The sequence below is a fragment of the Prionailurus bengalensis genome, chromosome A1 (assembly GCF_016509475.1).
Source record: "Prionailurus bengalensis isolate Pbe53 chromosome A1, Fcat_Pben_1.1_paternal_pri, whole genome shotgun sequence".
In the NCBI taxonomy this organism is placed as follows: domain Eukaryota; kingdom Metazoa; phylum Chordata; class Mammalia; order Carnivora; family Felidae; genus Prionailurus; species Prionailurus bengalensis.
This window is the reverse complement of record NC_057343.1, coordinates 60,918,410-60,939,699: the sequence shown is the minus strand read 5'-3', so window position 1 is coordinate 60,939,699 and position 21,290 is coordinate 60,918,410. Positions and strand designations below refer to the sequence as shown.

The 21,290-nt window shown below is 34.6% G+C and overlaps 1 long non-coding RNA gene across 1 annotated transcript in view; it reads left to right on the top strand.

The window, feature by feature from the left end:
- Positions 1-8,731: 8,731 nt before the first annotated feature.
- The window catches only part of LOC122483940, a 121,167-nt gene continuing 108,608 nt past the window's right edge, over positions 8,732-21,290 (top strand). The window contains exon 1 of the long non-coding RNA XR_006297505.1: positions 8,732-8,812. This is a non-coding gene — a long non-coding RNA (uncharacterized LOC122483940). The remainder of the gene's footprint in view (positions 8,813-21,290) is intronic.

Genomic DNA, 21,290 nt, shown 5'->3' with positions numbered 1-21,290 from the left:
TTATCTTTATTTGCTTTGACTTTAAATTAATCTCTGTCATTGTATAGTTTGCTTGATTTACAGTCATTATGAAAGGTTGAAATAAGGCAAATGTTTGCTTGAGGGACATTATTGCTTCAATTTGAAAGGAATTCACTCCTAACAACTCTGCTTCATGGCATAGAAACAGTCTAATCACATAAATTCAAGTAGAAGAGCTTTAAAATATGGCCATTTCTGCTCCCTGGCCTTAAGTAAATGTTTTTGAGTAATGTCTTTGCCTTATTTGTTTTGTATTCCTTTCTGCTTTAAGGTGCTTTGGGCAGCTTTAGCTGATGGTTGCTTATTTCAAAATAGGTTTCTCTGAGTTTCTTTTATTATTATACTATTTTTCTGAAACAAATGTAGCCTTCTATTTTATTTGAATATCATTATCAACATTCTTTTTGTTGCAATAGAAAGTTACTGAGGAATATATCATCATATTTAAAAGATGTTAAAATTACATACGTAAGTTCCTGGTACAGAATGTTTTGTTATGATTAACAAACAAGCAAATTGATCAATCAATTCATTCATTTTGAGACCAGTTCTTTTCAGTATAGAAAAAAGAACCATCTGTTCCACATATCCCTCTATTTTGCCTTTGATAGCAATTGGTAAAACCAGAACCATAGACAACTCTTAGGTATCCCTTTTTCTGTGTTGTTATTTTTGTTTTTTTTTAATTTTTATTCATTTATCGAGAGAGAGAGAGAGAGAGAGAGAGAGAGAGAGAGAGAGAGAGAATCCCAAGCAAGCTCCATGCTGTCAGCACAGAGCCTGACACAGGGCTCAAACTCACGAATGTGAGATCATGACCTGAGCTGAAATCAAGAGTCAGACACTTAACCAACTGAGCCACCCAGGCTCACCAAGTATTTTAAAATTTTTCATTCTCCTTTATTATTTTTCCACATTTTGTTTAACCCATCTCCACTGCAATGTTCTTTTCCATTCCTTCCATTCAGCAGGTAGTGGAAGCAGAAAGAAATGAAGCTTGGAGTTAATAATTTGAGACTTTACTGCATCTTCCATTAGCCAGAATTCACTGAACAAATTGTCCTCTCTGGTAGACTACTTAAGTAAATAAATAAAAGTTTCCTTGGCTTGCTTGCGGGATCTCTACTTTTCCAGCATTTATGATACATTGTATTAACTAATTTTCCTAACCGCATGTATTTTAATTTATAAAGATTATTCTAGTATCTCCAGATACCCAGTACCAGTTAAGAATGGAGTTCTTGCAGATAATTTAACAGAGAAGATAAGTGAAATTTATGATTTATGAGGGAAATAACTACATGAATATTTTGCATGGGTAGCAGGAAAATGTAGATTCCAGTGGAATGAAATTGCATTTGTTAACCTAGCTTCAGGGACATTGTGGTACTGCCCCAACTTTATTTCTGTGTGAGTTCCTTTCTGCCATTACAGCAGCCAGCCCCAAAAGAGAGTATGCTTTCTCAGGTCCCCAACCTGGAACTGTCCTCTGGGTCTTTATAACCTTCAAGGTAATACGATTTGCAAATCCATCACACCAATTCCTCTTGGGGGGAAGTTAGTAGAAGCCTTCAGTGCTGTATGTGGGTATCTTCAATAACTTCATATTTTTGAGTGTTTATTCTTAGGATGTCTATATCCTTTGAAACCAACACCTGCAGTTGCCATACACTTCAGAGGACTAACTTTAGACTCACTTTGCTGGAAAAGCAGTGACTGAGAGTTTATGCCCACACCCACCCTCTCCTGTGCCCCGTTCAGCCAACCTAGTATTCACTCCTCCACAGGTGTTGATCAGGAACAAGAACACTCCCTCTAAAATGTCCTGAATAGAATCTCAATCTCTGAGTGTGATACCTGGAGAATTCTGCCTATTATGATTTGCAAACAGGATGCAACCTGTGGAGAAGGGTATGAGTCAAAAACTCTCAGTAAAGGCCCAATTGAATTGCCATCATCTGAGATGGGGCAAATGGTGGGTGTAGCAACTTGGAGCAAAGGGCCAGAAGTGAAATTTTGGACATAGTATGTTTTGAGATACCTATCTATTAAACACTCATGTGGAAGGACCAAGTAGGCAAATGGTTCTGTAAGTCTGGATTCAAAAGAGATTAGGGTGAATACATAAATTTTGCATCAGTAGATTGATGTTTTTAAAGTTATTATTATTTTTGGCATTGGAGAGAATATTATTCGCATGATCTTACATTAAAGAAAGATAGGATCTGTACTGGCTTTTAGAATTTATTGAAAACCACTTTATCAAATATAAAATACCTTTAAAATAAATATAAAATAAAATATATTTAATATTCTTTTAAAGTTTTGTGTGTGGTTGAAACTTGTGGAGTTCTACATATACTGTAAATTTATCAATGATATTATTTGTTAAATGCACAAATGCATATAAATACATGTATAAGTAGATAGAGCATACACCTATATATGTCTAATTAATAAATTATTATACATAGCATATATATGAATTAATTGTAATTAGTAATGTTATTTTATCTTCAGTGACACTGCTTACTTTACTTCAATTTGACCTATTCGTTTTTGAGAGATTTTTTAAAGGCCCTTGTGGATTTTCCTAGTTCTCTTCATACCTTTCTCAACTGTAGCTTTATATATTTGCAAATGTATTGTTAGAGGCATATGTTTTATGATAATTAGAAGTTTTTGCTTTTTATTTCTTTTACTAATGCATGTATTTTCTTTTGTTTCTTATGATATTGTTTGTTTAAATTCTATTTTGTCAACAGTAGCACACATTTGACTTTTAATTGGTATTTGTCTGATATTTTTTTTCCCACTAGTTATGTTTGAAATATCTATGCCTCTTTAAGTGTTTCTCCTGGAAATAATAGATGCCTGAGTCCCGTGGTTGTTTTTTTTTTAATTTTAAAAGATCAGAATTTAATAGTTTAGCTTAGGCAATGTCTATGTATTTAATTATTGCTAATATTTAAGACTGATTTCCCTCATTGCTCTTCTTATTTTCCGCTTACAGTATTTTTTCTTCTTTTCTCCTATCCAATATTAAGATTTTTAGAAGTGCTATGTAACCTATGTTCTTTCTTATAGCAGTTAACTTAAGATGTATATTCATGTTTATCTTAATTAAAAAAATAATAGCTGTATCTTTCTATAACAAAACTTCATTGTATGTCATGCTTACATATCCTTTTGCTCTCCCTTTTTCTTCCATCATCTGTTCTTCATTATGTTAATGTTTAAGATTTTAATTCTAGTACATTCTTCTCCTCCTCCTCCTCCTCTTCTTCCACCTCTCTATTCTTCTGTACTAGGATTTCTTCAATAGACAATAATCATATCTACTGCAACACTATTCTGTGCCTAGTTCTCTTCTCATTGAGTATCTTTTCCAAGAGTGTTTGACTATGGATCTTTATGTGATAGATCCTTTGGGAGCATGGATATCTGAGAATATTTTTTTTTACATCCACACCTTTGATTGACAATTTGATTGGATATAAAATTCTAGGTTCAAAGTCCTTTTTCTTCAAAACTCTCTTAACCATTATTACATTTTCTTCTTACATTCAATATTGAAGTCTGTTATCAATCTGCTTCTTATTTCTTTATAAATGATAGGCCTTTACAATTTGCTTTTGCACTCTACATTCTTTAGGATTTGATATTTTTACATATTATTATTACATTTCAATAATATGTACTTAGATATGGATTTTTTTCTTTTCTTCTTTTTGTCATAGAATTCAAAATTATAGTTTTAAATTTCAGGTCTTTCATCTTTAATTTGGGAAAATATTTTTACTGTGTTTTTGAATATTTTTTACTTTTTATTTGTATTATTTTACCGTCTCCAATGTCAATTACTTTGTGTTTTGTCCTTCGTTATCTATCTGTGATATCTCTTAGTATTTTTTTTCATTTTTAATTTTAAAATTAAAGAATATTTTTGTCTTTTCCTATTGCATTTCCTCAATCTTAACTTTCAGCTCAGCAATTGATCTTCAGCTGTCATCATTTTTTTGTTTATTTTATCTATTGAGAATTTATTTCAAATCCTACACTGATCAATAATTATAATTTGTTTTTTAATATATTTTTTATTTAATAGTAATAAATTACTTTGTTATCTAACTATCTATATACATTTTAAATGCTTATATGTAAAACCCTTATCCATTAATTTTAAGAATTCACCTTCAGGTGGTAATAAGGTGATAAATTTATCATGTTTATTTATCATGTTTTTCATTTCTCAGATGGCTGAATGTTTATATAATCATGTTTCTCTGAAAGTATTTACTACTGAATCTGGTCATCTTTCCTGGAAATGAGCTAAAAGCCAGATATGTGGCCAGAACAATAGGGAAGGGAGCCAAAGAACCATGGCAGTCTCTGACACTACTCAAGTTCTGGGTCAAATGTGAGATTTCCCCCCACTTAACTCTTAGCAAAAGCAGCATTCCAAAAGCACTGTTTCCTCAGCTTTTAGGACTTGAAGGAGGAAAAATTGAGGAACCAATGCTCAAGGGCAATTCAAATGGTTCATAAGCATCCATTTTCATAGATTCCTTAACTCAATGGACATTTACATTGTATTGGGTTCTCCCCTCCCCTGTATCAGAATCTGTGCAGAAAAATTCTGTGTGAAGCACCAACATAAGGGAATGAAAAAAGGTAAACTTAAATTATTTCTTTAATCTTACCATTCTTGTGACGCTGTTATCTCCATTCCCATCCATAACTCTAGTTCAAAATAGCATTAAGTCTACCCAAGTGTTCCTAAAAATATTATCTTTGTGTGTTCATTTCTGGCTTATTCCTGAAATACATGTTGCCCTCTTCTAAAGTGTCTCTGTGATTGGTTTTAGGGAAAGCTAGTATGATGTTAGTTTGCCCCCAGGATAGGAATCAGAGCACTTTATTTTTTACTACATCTCTTAATTTCTATCCATCTTTAACATCTTTAACATTCTATTTTTAATTTCTATCCATCTTTAACATTTTATTATCTTCTCCTTCTTAATACAACTCCAAATGGTTTTGCTATGAACTCTTATATATAACATTGCTTTTGCAGTTCTAATTTTTAAAATATCTTAAACATGTTTTCAAAGTAGAGGTCAGATTTAAATATTCTGAATATTGTAAAGTTTCCAGTAACAATAAACATTATTTTTGTTCAGTTACCCAAACAATATTCTTTCGTGCCCTTTAAGGTGCTCAGCATTGTGAATAATTGATGTACATTACAAAATAGAAATAGAAGATATTCCTTTCCCTTGAGAAATGCATGATAAAATTAAGAAGTAAAAAAGTATTATGTAAGTGAATTAGAGTATTATATAACACATAATGGTATTAACAGTAATAGTTTTCCTATAAAATATTGCAATTCATCTATACACATGACTCTTATTTCCTACAGAATTAGAGTTCCCACATGTAACAAATTATGCAATTTATTTTATAATATAAATTCCTAGTTAATAAATAAATGTTCAGTGAATGAGATTTCAGGATTTTAGATAAGAAAATATCAATGGGGGCTGCAGTAATGAAAGTAGGTCATACAAATGTCAATTTCTGGGATTGGTCTTGAAGAATCATGAAGGTTTGCTTAGGCAACAGGAGTGACAAAGGTTAATATATAATAAGTAATATTTACCTGATGAATACATGAGTATTAATAGGGAGACGACAATGGCAAGAGAAATCAAGTGCAATTTTGATGGCGTCATTGGAACTGACGTTTAATAGAGAAGATCAGGTCATGCAATAGAGACTTAAGGAAGTCTCTAACATTATTCTGTGATGTTTCTCAGACACTGTACTAGATGATTTCTAGAAGCATTCTTCTCAGTTCAGTCTTCCGAATTAGGCCCATCAACTTCATGTTTCAGATGAAGGAACTGAAGCTCAGGAAAAAAAGAGACAAACTCAAAATTACACAGAGTAAATGTGAACTTCCTATATTAGGTGGTGAAATTGTGAATCAGAGAATCAGGATCTTAATACCACACAAGAAAAGTATGTTCAGTAGGATCGTGGTTCCATGAATGACCCTATTCCTCTGTTGATTGGGAAACTGGAGAACTTTGGACTGAGTATAATAGCATATAAGGGTTAATTTCTTATTACTGAAAACAATGGGAGCATGATGAAAATAATGGCTGCAAAGAGTTAGTAAAATAATAACATTTAAGAGAGTAAATGTACTTACTACTATGCTAGGGCCTGACTAAACATGCTGTATGCACTGTCAAACAATGAGTGAGGCATTAGTATCCCAGTCTTACAGATAAAGTCAAGTTTTGGTGGAAATTGTGAAAATTGGTCAAAGCCACGTCTCTGGTACACAGTGGAAAGTGCAGGCTCATCTTAATCTGCAAGTTTTGACACTGAAAATTAAAAAAAAAAAAAGAAAACCTACTGTAACACTAGTGAAAGCACAATGAAGTGTGAGTTTCTCTGAAGATTCTGAAGGACTTTGAGTCGCAATTTAGGACATTAATGAGACAGATGAGTCACTTGGAATTAAAACTATTCTGAACCTAATCTAGTCTTCCTTTAATGATTCAGAAAGCATTTCAGGAGTTTCATTATCAACACAAATTATCATTATACTAGTGTTTCAAAAACGTGGGGTGATAAGAATATTCAACAACATCACATAACATGGGGATGATCCAGTTCATGAATAGCTAATTTTATTAGATTATGTGGTTATATCAATCTCAAAATATCCTTATAGAAAGAATAAAAATTCTCATTTGATTTTAAAAGAGGGTGAAAATTGATTAAGAGTCTTGTCCAAGTTGCCATGAAAAGTTATAGAACCAAAAGTAAAATCCACTAAGAGCAGAAAAGAAACTGATTTCAGTTTTATTCTTTAATAATCAAAACATAGTGACCACAGTAGAGTTTCCTCAAAGGTGGTTATCTAATTCAAACACAAAGGTTTTCTTTTAAGAAAAATTTGTTAGCGTTTATTCATTTTTGAGAGCCAGAGCCAGAGCATAAGTGGTGGATGGGCAGAGAGAGAGGGAGACACAGAATCTGAAACAGCCTCAATCAAGGCTCTGAGCTGTCAGCACAGAGCCCAACGAGGGGCTCAAATTGTTGAATGGCAAGATCATGAGCTGAGCTGAAGTTGGAGGCTTAACTGACTGAGCCACCCAGACGCCCCAAAGATTTCTTTTCTGCGGGGAGATCTCTTATGGGTAGATTAACTTCAGATTTACGTCTGATTAAAATATTCCAAACATAATTGAATACAATATTCAGATTTACCAAGAAATCTAAGTCAGAATTCCACTAAGAATTCTTGTGACCACTTAGTATCACATATTTGTACACATATAAATAATTCTCCACACATTTTGAAACAGACACCTTGAAATCAGTGCACTATTGGTATTGTCCTGCAATTATTTTAGTTTGAGTTAAGATTCTTGGAAACAACTGTTAATTTTTCTTTATCAATATCTTCTGAATGTCTCTGAGATTTTGTTTAACATCCAGTGAATGAAAGTTTTATCTGCATCAATAAAACTCAGGCTACATGGTTTTTCCATATTTCTGCTGTTTAAACATGAATTATTTATATCTCCATTACTAAAGTAGATATATTAATAATCTTGGGAAAAATCCCAAAACATTCTGCTTCACTGTATTTGAAATGTTTGTAAATTTGTGCTACTGAAATTATTCACAAAAGTAGTAAAATTACTGGGTTATTTTTAGTGTCTAGAACACATTTTTTTAAAAAAATTTTAATGTTTATTTAATTTTGAGAGAAAGAGAGACAGACAGAGCTTGAGTGGGGGAGGGGCAGAGAAAGACAGAGACCCAGAATCCAAAGCAGGCTCCAGGCTCTGAGCTGTCAGCATAGAGCCTGTTTTGGGGCTCAGACTCACAAACCATGAGATCATGACCTTAGCCCAAGTGGGTCACTTAACCTACTGAGCCACCCAGAACACATTTTTTAAAATAGATCCAGCACACACACTTTTAAAATTTGTTTTAAAGTCTATTTATTCTGAGAGACAGAGAGAGAGAGCAGGAGAGTGAAAGAGAGAGAGAGAATCCCAAGCAGGCTTCACACTGTCATCGCCTAGCCTGATTCTGGGCTGGAACCCAGCAACCTAAAGATCATGACCTGAGCCTAAATCAAGAATTGGACACTTAAGTGACTGAGCCACCCAGGTGCCCCAAGTGACTAGAACATATTAATTTTAAGAATCTCTTATTAAAAATTTTCCTCTTCTGGCAATATATTGTACAGAAAATACGGGAACCCTGGAATATCAAGTACCTCAAAAATGTTGAATAAAGCACATCGAACAAACTTAAACTTATAGCTGTGTTCCCAATAAGGTACAAGATTCCCCTTGTGACACAAATGAAGAGAAAACTAAAATCAGACTGGTGCTTGGCCCGGACAGCTGAGTGGTTGGGAATAAGGCAGAAAGGAGTCACTGTGGTTGAGAGCTGGAGTTCCTTGTCCGTGTCGGGCTGGCATGGGAGAAAAAGCTAACAACCCAAACAAAACAGGGCTGCAAACTGCCAAATTTGTGGCTCAAGAGAGTGTTACAATTTTAGTGAAAGGTTATACCAGAAAAAAATCTAGAGAGCAACAAAAGAAATTAAAATAAATTTCTCTATCTTCATCTGGATTCTGGATGAAATTTAAAAAAAAATTATACTTTATGTTCTCTTTTCACAGAACTGCTCTAAGAGTTAGAACTGAAGCTTTCTTACTGGATTCCCCAAACTCATACAATAACCCCAGGTAATGCCTTGGGAAGAATGGGATTCAAAAGATTTACATTTTAAAAGTATTTGCAAGATTGCTATAAAAATAATTAACATTAAGGTAATACCAAATAAGGTGAATTTCACATGCTTAGAAGCGGCTACATTGTAGGGATTTCAACTGCCTCCAAATTAAGCTATAAATATTATGCAGTAAATTGTAATCTAAATAGATTTCTTAGTGGATTTTGATTAATTGGTTTTCAAATAAAAGTGAAAGAACAAACGATTAAAGATTAGAAAAACTTTTTGAAGACAGGAACAGGTGAGAGGATCTGTTCTATGATATATTAATTTTAATAATCAAATCAGAAGAATTAAGGCAATGTCTTGGCTGTGGAGCCAGTAGAGATAAATGTGTTAATAAAATAGAGCAGAAAGTAGAGAAATAGATTCATGTTTATGTGGAAATTTGATATATTACCATGATGTCTGCAAATTTGTGAAGAAAGTAGTGATTCCTCAATACACTACAGTGATAAGTCACCTGGTTATGAATAGGAGGGGGCAAAATAGATTCCTAAAATATACCAAACACAAATATAGTTTTCTCATACATTACAGAACCAAGTGTAGAGCGTAATATATGCAATTATCTATGTGGCATTGATATAAGAAATGATTTCTCATATAAGACAACAAGTAAAAAATAAGGAAATAGTGCTATAATTTACATTTATATTATTTTTTCTATGTATCCAAATATATCATACACAAATTGAAATGTGAACCACGGATTGGAAGATGTGTGCAGCACATAAAGCTGAGAAAGATTAATAACCAGAATATATAATGAAGTTTAAAACTAATGATTTTAAAAATCCACTTTTTAAAAATGGTGAAAGATGCAATTTAGACCAACAGAAATCTGAAATGTCAATAAAGATAGAAATAAGTACTCAAGCTGAATAGAAATGGGAAAAATTAAAGCCACAATGGGGATTCATTCTCAAGCACATCACACTGGCAAATTTTTAAAGGTCTGGTAATATAGAGTTTTGGTGATGATATGACCAAAAGAATTCTCAATTTTGTCATTAAAAGTGGAAGCTGGTCCGGCTACTTGTTGGAGCTCTTCTGCAATCTGATATGTTAGCAAAAGTACATTTTTACCATCTTGGAAGCAAATGTGGAGGGCCCTAGAGGCTGGTTCATTTCCCCTTTTTGTTGCAAAGAGAACAAGTTCAAATGGAACTGGTTACCCTACCCAGAGACAGGAAGGCCTCCTCTGTGTAACACCAGTGTTCCTGGAAGGTGAGGTTCTTTGTCTGGATGATGACCTTGGTCCTCTGCGTGTTTGCCCTGTAGTGTAGTTCCTGTACCTGGGGATCCCTTGAAATATCCTCGTTACTCAGTTAAAATAACTGTTTGCTCCCCTCATTAGGCTAATCTGATTACCTCACTGATGTGGCAGAAACTGAGTCTTGGTAGGGTATATCTCCTAACAACTGGCCCACTTGTTTCTCAACAGGACATCTAAAGAATTTGGCATTTTCTGCTCACCAGGTATAATTAACATGATACTATCAATATATTAGACCAGCATAAACTTTTCTGGAATGTCTGGACAATTAAGGCTTTTTTGTACTATATTGTGGTTGAGAACAGAAGAATTAACATAGCCTTTAGGCAAGAAAATTAGTAAGTACTGCTGCCTTGATGAGGAATAAAAAGAATACAATCACCATATCGATAGCCACATAGCAGGTTCCAAAGAATTTATTAACCTCTTCTAGAAAACATACTGCATTCTGTATAGCAGGTATGCTTGAGGTTACCACCAGGTTAAAGTTACAATAATCTATAATCATCTGCCATTATCCATCTGGTTTTTGTAGAACTCATACATCAGCAACCCTATAATTTTTAGGTTTTTTGAATATGTCTTAACTCTTTACCATTCCTCTTTGGCCATGGCTATTGCTCCTAATTAACTTGACCAGGGAAAGCCATTTCAAGATGACTTCCAGTTGGCCTTCCTTATCATGATAGTTTTCATTCCATATAGTAAGAAATCAAAATGATTTCTGTGAGTTGGTATGTTTCCTGGGTACACAGTTAAGGAAAGGAGTAATGACTACATAATGAGATCAGACTCAGTCATCCCACCATGAGATGAATGTGAGCTAGAATAGCACTTTTCATTTTGTGTCCATGTGACTGCATTCTGAAGGTGGACTATGATGACATTTGGGACCCCTAGTATCAGTACCAGGTAAGATCTTCCAACCAACATTTCTTAAATATCTATGTCTTACTTTTTTCCTGATGCATAATTACTTTGGTAAAATACCAAAGTCCTATTGAGAAAGCTTGAGAAAGCAGCTAATGTAAAACTTATGTTGGCATTGCAGAGTCTTTCCCGAAGAGGGTCTGGTTTCCATTTAATTGGTGGTCTGGGAATAATCCTCGAAACTGGGAAAGGAATCATGAGTTCCTTTTATGGCCACCAACAGCATCCTCCATCTAACTGATCTATATTTCAAGCAATACTTCATTGGCTGCCTTTCTTGCCCATAGGAAACCAATAGTCTATTAGTTACTCTGATAGATTCCTATAGGTCAGGACTTTGGTAGCCATTTCAGCCTTGTTGCACACACTGGAATTACACCCAACTTGTCTTTGACAAGGTGAGGTACAATCACCCGACCTCATCTTTAACAGAATCTTATTTACATTCATGTTAATAAGCAGTTTCATGACTTTATCTCCTATTATCCAATCTGGGCTCTAGTGGACAGCTACCACTGCCTTTTCGGCAATTCTAGTGTACCTCGCATTATCACATTCCTCATCACTTTAGTGAAGACAGTGTCTCCAAAATAAATCTTATGTTTGTCCGTATCAATCACGTCCGTATCTCTGAGTCTTCTGATCACTTCCCCAATTCTTTGCCAAGGATGTGCCAGCATATCCACCCAGTTTACTATAAGCCATTATCATCCCCAGGATTCAAAGTTTCATTCCTGGCATCCTTGCCCAAGAATTAAATCCTGACTCATAAATCCTTCCATATAAATTCACTCTCTCCTACGCTGCCCTTTATTTGCACACATCTCCCTTCAACATGTTTAAGAAGCAACTCACTGACATGCCCTCCTGGTCCATTCTGGTAAATATTAGCAATGTTTCATAGGCCTTTTGGTGAATAACCCATTTCCTTTCAGTTCATCTTTTGGGTCATGGGACCCAAGGAAAATCTTGAAGAGGACAAACATCAGTTTACAAGGCATCCACCTCAGATGTGGTCTTTGCATGGTCTGCAAATATCAGGAGGCTAGTCTACCCAAGAAAAGGGAAAGAGGGTACTTGTTTGAACCTAAGGGCTTACATGATTATGTGGACTCAAAGTTCTCCAGCACATCCTACCAAAAGTCCCCATATCGAGACTCCCTCTGTTTACCCATAGTCCTTCTGATTTTGCCATGCTTACGGTCAACTTTTGAGCCTGCTTTCAGCATAGTCTCACCTCCAGGTGTAGGAAATGATGGTTCCTTTAAATGCTGAGATGGAGGCTTTTTGGCTTTCATAGTTAGGTCTGAGTTGATAGTTGGATGACCTAACCTATTCTTCCCTATATCAAGCCTTCTAAGAGAGTAGCCCAAAGCTACCAACTCCACAATCTCTCTAATTACCATTGCCTTATGTATTTTAGTTGCCAGAGGTATCACAGAAGCCAGTGTTTCCCCTTGAGCTGTGCCTCATTCCAGATCTCTGCAGATGAAAGTCTTAGTAATTACAAAGTTGTAGCATTCAGTCACCACATTTGTTTTTTACAACAACGAAGTATTTGTTTACCACCCAGTAGGCAAGAAATTACATTGTAGAATCCCATCTTGAGGATTTGCCTTCCAGAACCACTTCTGGCCATAGCTGTTTTAGTTTGGGTTCTCTCCAAAATGCAAAACTTAGAATAAGGATTGGGGTGTATGTGTTTTAATGGAGAAACAATACCAAGAAGTACTGTGAAGGAAGGGATGTAAACTTGAGACAGAGAAAGGAGCCAACCTGATACAGAGTGGATCTGTGACTAAATAACCAATGTGGGCAACTGGTTCCAATTCCTTTAGGGACCCTCTGAGAAACTGTAAATAACATGCCCCAGAATGGCTGATGCTTATTGGTTGATGGTCATGTGTCTGCCAAGCCCACCCATCGCCCCCCCCCCCATCCTGCCTCCTCCCAACTTTGGCTTTTGGAGAGACAGGAGAGGGGGTGTCTGCATCCAGAGAACACTCTCACACTGAGACAGCAGTCAACAAACAAGCTCCCAGGGAGGATGGGGGATATGGGCAGGACACCAATAGTATCTTCAGTCCTTTTTCAACAATACAGTGTTCAGGAGAGATCAGAGGAGGTCCCTATCTCTGAGTCATTAAAATGGAAAACTATGTGTTATGTGCAAAAGCAATTTATTGAATTTTACATTGGATTAGCATTTCAAGGTAATTAATTATCAGACTACAGTGGTTCATACAGGAAACACAAATTAGATAACCAGCATCCCTTAAATTGAAGAGAAATGATGGGTTTTCAAGTAATCAGTTACTTAACAGTTTATTCCTTCATAGCTTTGTAGTATCTCTAAAAACAGTTGATTCTGATAATAATAATTATGAAAGTCTATGCTGCTAGATACCAGATATTCAGGTTCCATATATTTAAGCATAATGACTATGCATGCATGTGCTAAAATTTAATAGCCCCACAAATATATTGTTCTTGTTTTAATGATTTAAGCTTAGAAATAATTAATATTTCTTCTGATTAATTATACCATATATTTTAGATTCTGGGTATACAACAGTATACAAAATAATTATGTTTTAGTCAAACAATTAAGGAGGAAATACTTAGTGAATACCTACTATGTAAAAACTTGAGTATTAAATACTCAAAAAAATCAACTATCCTGACAAGGAATATATATTCTATATTTGTGAATGATCTTGGAGAGCTAAGTCCATAAAAAGTAACAAAGAATATACATCAAAATTTTAAAAATCACATGAACAATTTTGATATGACAATTTCACTTGACAATATGAACATTATAAAGTACAGTAGACCACTTATGAATCACAATTACTCAGATATATTTATGGTAGAAATTTTAAAGGATTATATAGCCTAACTTGAACACTCTAAAATTTCATTTGAAGAATAAAATCAGGTATACAAATTAATAATGTATTTACTGAATGCATCCATATGCTCAGAATAACTCTATTGTAGTTTGTTTTGACAATATTTCACAATATCTTAATTTTTGTTCTCATTTTAAACACTATGACTCATGTTGTATATTTTAAATTATGTATATTATTTTTAATTTTTCTTAAAAATATATTATTGACTCCATGATAGGTCTGGATTCAAATCTAGAATTCAGTTAGAACTTTCAACTCCTTTATGTATTAAATATATTTATTTTAAATTTTACATGTTGATGGTGCCTGAAATTAAATATTTATAATCTCATGTATGCATGTGCGCATGTGTGTGTGTGTGTGTGTGTGTGTGTGTGTGTGTAGGGAAGATTTGGGCCCAATGTAACTTTTTTTCTACAAGTTTAAATATTTCACTTAATATCTTAATACCTACTTTTACAAGCTAGTACAAATGTGATTCATAATAATGACTGAATTCTCAGGGAAATATATTTATTACGTTCTTATACTGTGCTAATGTAAGAAATATATCATTTTTTGTAAAATATTCCCAAAAAGTAGTGGAAAGAAAAAGTTTTACCATATGGAGAAGAGTTTACTCATCCAAATCGGTCCTTTTGAATTTTGGCTAACTGAAGACTTTATAAACTACAATGCTTAATACAATAAACAAATCCTATAAATTTTTTCAAAAAGTTAATGTTTGTGATACTATTATATTTTATGTTACCAGGAAATATATAAAAATATTTTAAAATTAATTTCAATACATGTGCATAGTAAAAAAAAGTCTTCAAATTACCATTAGTAAAATCGATTCTGAAAAAAAGAACTTTGTTTCTTCATAATGAATTATGAAAGAAAGTCGTATGCGTTATAAGCTGCTTAGCCATCTTTTCTGCATGGTAAATATTCTTCAAGTATGAAGATTAGTGTATCTGTGCCCGCATCACGCCATTAGTCTTATTTCTGCCTTGTAAAGATCTCATTCTGTAGGGATTTGACTAATGAAGTTTCAGAGACAATAATGGCTTCCTCAGAGCAGAGACTGCCAATTCAACCATATTGTGCTGAACTGTAGAGAACTGTGCCAAATTGTGTGTGTCTACTTCAGAAACAAGCTGTTCATTAAAAAGAAAAAGAAAAAAATGGTAAGCAGCAAAATACATTTTCAATGTAACTATGGGTCCTGGCACACTGTAAAGATTGGATTTCTTTTCCCACAGTATCAAAACAGTCAACAAAACAGTTTCTTTCTGAGGATGAACAAGGTTAATAAGCAGACTTTAGTATCAGCTTTATTATCCACTTACACAGAGAAAAAATAACATTTTCAAAGAGATTTTGCAGTTTGTAGCAGGGCCTTAATGTTCACACTCCTTCATTTATTCCCAAACGAAATACTTATTGTAGTGCCACTTTATGCCAGGCGCTGTGCTGAGTTCTGTACCTACCTGTAGTTCTCATTTTCTTGAAAAATAGTTTGTAACGTTTTACAGGGATTTTTTTTCCAAATCAAAGCTAATATATTATAAGTCAGAGTCTGTAATATCTTATGTTAAAATATTACGCTTCCTCAGACTTACTTCCCCTTTGCTCTACTATCATGTTCTCCCATTTTGTTACTATTTTATATCTAGTACATTAGTTATATACATTTTAATTCCTCAATAACAAGTTTTTATTAACAACTTAACAATGATGAGTTTAGGGATATTTTTTTAAGTTTATTTATTTATTTTAAGAGAGAGAGAAAACATACACGTGAGCAGGGCAGGGGCAGAGAGAGAGGGAGAGGGAGAATCCCAGGCAGGTTCCATGCTGTCAGCACAGAGCCCGATGCTGGGCTCAATCCCCAGACCCTGGGATCATGGCCTGAACCAGAAACCAGGAGTCAGACGCTCAACTGACTGAGCCACCCAGGCTCCCCGGGACATTTCTTATTCATCTCAATCTCCCCTGCTTCAAATACAGTTGCCAGCAGGTAATAGGACAGTGTCAATTTAGGATAATTTAAATCTACATCTATATATAACTTGTTTTAATGCTCACTTAAAATTATTTTATACTTTACCTCCTGATTCTTCCCCATGTAACATTTTCTTATTCAGTGGGACTATTTCACTAGTTAATTTATAATTTTAAATATACCAAGATGAGTATTTGTAGCTTTTAAAAATTGAGGGACAATTTTGCCAGGTAATTAGAGATGGCAGCTGTTTATTCTCTAAATTCTTTTCTTGTTAGGCTTGCAACGTAATGTAATTATACAGAGAAATCTGAGGCCATCTTGATTATTTTTTTTCTCGTTTTGAGTTATCAGTTTTCTTATATTTATTTAAAATATAGGTATGTGACAGCACCCTCTGTCCATTGTTCTTGTCCCCATGCTTTAATAAAATTACCTTTTTGCACTATATATATATATATATATACACACACACACACACACACACACACATATAACATTGATATCATCAAAACCAATTGTGCTTAGTTTTTGCCATACTTTCATATTACTTCCATCATTAATTGTTTCTATTCCAGTTGTTCAGGTAATGATCTCAGGTTCATGAGATTGAGCCCTGCATTGGGCTCTGTCTTGAGAGCACCGAGCCTACTTGGGATTCTCTCCTACTCTCTCTCTCTCTCTCTCTCTCTCTCTCTCTCTCTGCTGCTTGCACTCTCTCTCTCTTTCAAATAAATAAACATTAAAAGAAAGAGTCAGATGTCTAATGACTGAGCCACCCACGTTCTCTTATACTTCATACAGAGAATTTGGGGTCACTGATAGAATAATTTTAGTAATTTGAAGAGTGGGGCTAGATAGCTAAAACTCGTAAGTCTCCTCAGGGGAACATTATTTGCCACACTGCCACTTTTTAATTTCTTTTTTTTGTTTAAACTAACAGCCAAGACAGCATAGCATAGTGAGGAGCTCAAATAGACTTGATGTGAAGCCAGGCTCTGCCAGCTAGTAGTGTAGGACTTTACGAAAATTTTCTTACCTGTCTCTGCTTACATTTCTTCACCTATAAAATGAAGATAAACATAAGATTATATCATAGCATTGAGGTAAGAATTGAGTTAATATAAATTCAAAGTGCTTAGAACAGTCTGCAAGAAAAAGTGTTCCTATTTGCCATTAGCTATTATTATTACCATTATTATATGTACTATCAGAAAGAAGTAAATGTTTTCTTGTATCCTGTGTTTTTTTTTTTCTTTCTATTGGCAAGTTCAAGATCACATCCCTGTCTGGTTCATTTTAGGGTTAAGCTCTTTATCACACCAGGAATTTGGTGAACATACCCACTATATATGACCCCAGAGATTGTCCAGGGCTTTTGCCTAATACTTCTGATTTTAGAAACTACTATTAGGTAACTCAAATACAGCTCTTCTCCTAGTCTTTACTATCTACCTCTCCCTTTGACTTTAGCCCTATAAATTGATTTATGCCAGTGTTACCTGTCTGGGTTCTTCAAAAAACATTTTAACATTTATTTATTTTTGAGAGACAGACAGATCATCAGTGGGAGAGGAGTGGACAGAGAGGAAGACACAGAATCCAAAGGAGGCTCCAGGCTCTGAGCTGTCAACAGAGAGGCTGACATGGGGCTTGAACCCATAAACCATGAGATCATGACCGGGGCAGAAATGAGATCATGACCTGGGCCGAAGTCGAATGCCTAACCGACTGAGCCACCCAGGCGCCACTTCTGTGGGTTCTTCCAAACTCACTTGCTGGCAATGCTGTATATTTTTCTTGAGAAGCAACACACAAGGACTTTCATTGGTGCAGAATATAAGAGGAATTTCTCACTTATTGACATGGAGACAGATGACATTTTTATAGCATAAAGCTTTTTGTATTTGTCTTTTCATATTATGTGTAATGTCAATGGATATGAGGGAGGTGGCAATTGGCAGAGAAATCAGATATGTTGTCCCATGGCCTTTTTGCCCAGAAGTATGAACAAACAAAACAATATGTAAGTTGATATTTCTAACACAGAGAAGCAGGATATCTTGTTGTATTATTTTCCAAAAGAATATTGTGTTCTCAAGCTCATAAGTTTAGTTATCCATCCATTTGATAAGAATTTACCCCATATCTACTCTAAACCATTGATTAAAAAGGATAAATAGACATGTTCTCTCCCCCTAAAGGAGTTTAATGCAATCAGGGAGAGAAGGAAACTACATAAGCCAATATTCAGAAGCAAGATAATCACAGATTAAAATAAAGACTGTGGAAGAAATAAAAATAGATGCTGCAATAGAAAGTAAAAAGAGCCTTAACCAAAGTGATTATGGGGTTCTCCATGAGCTTCAGGAATGAGAAAATGGTGTGATATAGAAGTAGGGGGCAGGGGGTTGACAGGTGGAGGTAGTGAGCTCATTTGGAGAATTGTAGCCCATAGCATGGAGTTTGAACAATGCAGCATTTTGATAACTATAGAGAGGAATTTTAAGCCTGCTTTATTTATTTATTTATTTATTTATTTATTTATTTACCTATTTTGGATTTTTTGAACAGATCACTCTTGCTAGTAGCTACTGTGCAGAGAAATATTAAAGTACTGAAGTGGGGGTGTCAGAAAGGGGACAGAAGCAGTTACACTATTTAGTTGTTTACTAAACAGGGCAGCCCTAGAAGAGTAACAGGTATAAAAGCAATTTTTATCAGGTAACTAAACGCATTTTCCTTGAGAATATGTAAAACTTGGCTTCTATTTTTGCATCAAGCAAACATGCCCCACCAAAATAACAATTTAAATGATTGTCTTTGTCAGAAATTGATTGATACTGTTCATATTTTATTACCTTCTTTTCCCTGTTTTCTTTTTCTTTCCTAATTTGTTTCCTCTTAATTTTCTTTTAATAAGTAGGCATAATTTGGACAGACAAGCAAGCAGAACCCCATTTTCCTTTTGTACAAAATTCATCAATTATATTAATGATTATACTAGAAATCAATAGATTCAAAGGAAGGAGAGCCATTGGTGCTCATCAAGTGTTCTTTTACCTATTGTTATGCTTTTTCAATTTTAAGTAAAAATATCTTTAAATAGTTCTTTATAGAAGAACACAAATTAATTACCCAGAGAAAATCAATACAACTTGATGTGGCACCTGAGTTTCTGGAATCTGCCGATTTCTAGTATTGTGGAAAACACGAATGGTTAAAATTAAGACACCTATTGTTGTTGTATTTCTCATATTTACACCACAGAAGTGCACTTCATTTTCTTCTCCTTTATGCTGAAAAAATAATGGATAGAGGTTGTTTTTTTTAATTTTTGAAAGAGAAGCCTGAAATTCTGGAATGTGTAATAAATAGTAACAGTTAAAATAAATCTGTGCTTAGATCTTCTGAAAATAAACTATGCATCATAGAGCATTTTTGGTGACTTTGCCTGATTTTTTTTTTCTTTTTTGGGAATAACATCTACATTTTCTAATTCTACTCTGCACCCTTGCATTCTCCAGAGTGACATTTTTCTTAAAGAATGAATCTGATGGCATTCCTCCCTTGTTTTAATCCTGCAGTAATTTACCATTGCAATGAAAATAAATTGCAAAGCCCATTATAAGAGTCATTCTCACCTGCCTTCACCACCCTTCTCAATAACCGTGGTCCAGAAGTAGTGGTTCACTCCCTGCCTATTTCTTGGACACTTTCAACTCTGATCCAGGTTCTTTGTTGACTGGGCTCTTTCACCTACTACAAGTTCAAAAATTTTACATTGACAGCTTTCATGAGCCTGGCTGCTCCAGAAAGTGGGCCAAGCTTTCAGATGTACCTAAGGGCCAGCATCTGGTATTAGACTATTCATCTAATATCAACAGTCCTGTGTATTAGCATTCTTCTTATCTTGCTGATGTGTTCATTCAAATTTCTGAAATGCGTCTTCTCAGAAAGAATTTCCATAACCACCCAGGATAAAGCATGCTGTACCTTCAATGTTCAAACTATTTTAGTGCCTTGCTTTATTGCCTTCACTGCACTTATTAATATTTGAATTTATATTTTTTCTGTTTACTTTTAAATGTGCTTATTTTCTGTCCTATAACAAGGCAAACAAGTATAGAGCTTTGGTCTGCCTGGCACACCTCAATATTGGACATTGGGCCCAGCAAGTAGTGTACACTTAATAAATATTATAGAGAGGTGAAGGAAGGAAAGAAAGAATAATTATATTCATAATCAAAACATAAAATTAGAATTAGGCAGTGTTTTTAAAGTGCCATCTACATCAGATTGTGCCAACTATAACCAGTGGGCAAATCAAGATTGCGGTCTGATTTTGTATGGCTTTGAGAGCCAAGAAGATTTTGTACCATTTAAAAGGCTGTAAAATAAACAAGAATATATGACAGATTGCATGCGGCTTGCAAAGCACAGTCTATTTACTCTCTGGTCCTTTATGGAATAAGTTTGCCAGTGCTGTTCTAGATTAAGTCCTCACTGATGCAGGTATTCTCTGAATGGATTTGGATTACTTTCTGCTTCAATTTCCTCCCATGAAAGGATAGGGAATTGGATTAATAGATTTGTTAATTTCCTTTCGTTTTGGTAATCCTTCTGAAAGGTGAATGGTGACAGCATAGATAACCACAGCTACACGAATCCTATGTTCCTTAGTCTCCTGGCTGATAGGGGAATGAATAGAGAAAGTGAGTAAGAGTGAGTACATGTGAGAATTTAAAATGATGATTGCGTGAAGTAAGGCATCACTACAAAGAAGTTGAAGCAATGTAGTCACTGTCTTGTACTTCAAGGGATCTATTGCAGCAAAAGCCTACCCAAGTTAAAATACAAATCTCTTTTCTTCAATCCTTGACATGTATATCCAGTTGTTAACATATACATAGGATATAATGAAAAGGGTCAATGATTAATTAGAATAACATTTTCATACAGATGACATGCAGGGATCTGTCCCCAGTCTGTCTGGGTTCAAATACTGGCTCCACCGTTTACTAGATATGTGTCTCTGAGCACACTTAACCTCTCTGTATCTCCATTTGTAAAAATCTATAAAGTAGTGATAATAAAGTTCCTACCATAGACAAGTGTAAGGAAAGCTAAATGTGTTAATATTTTAAAAATTTATTTATTTAAATTCAAGCTAGCTAACATACAGTGTAGTATTGGCTTCAGGAACCCAGTGATTCATCTCTTACATATAACACCCAGTGCTCATCCCAACAAGTGCCCTCCGTAATGCCCATCACCCATTTATTTTTAACATGCTTAGAATATAATACATGTA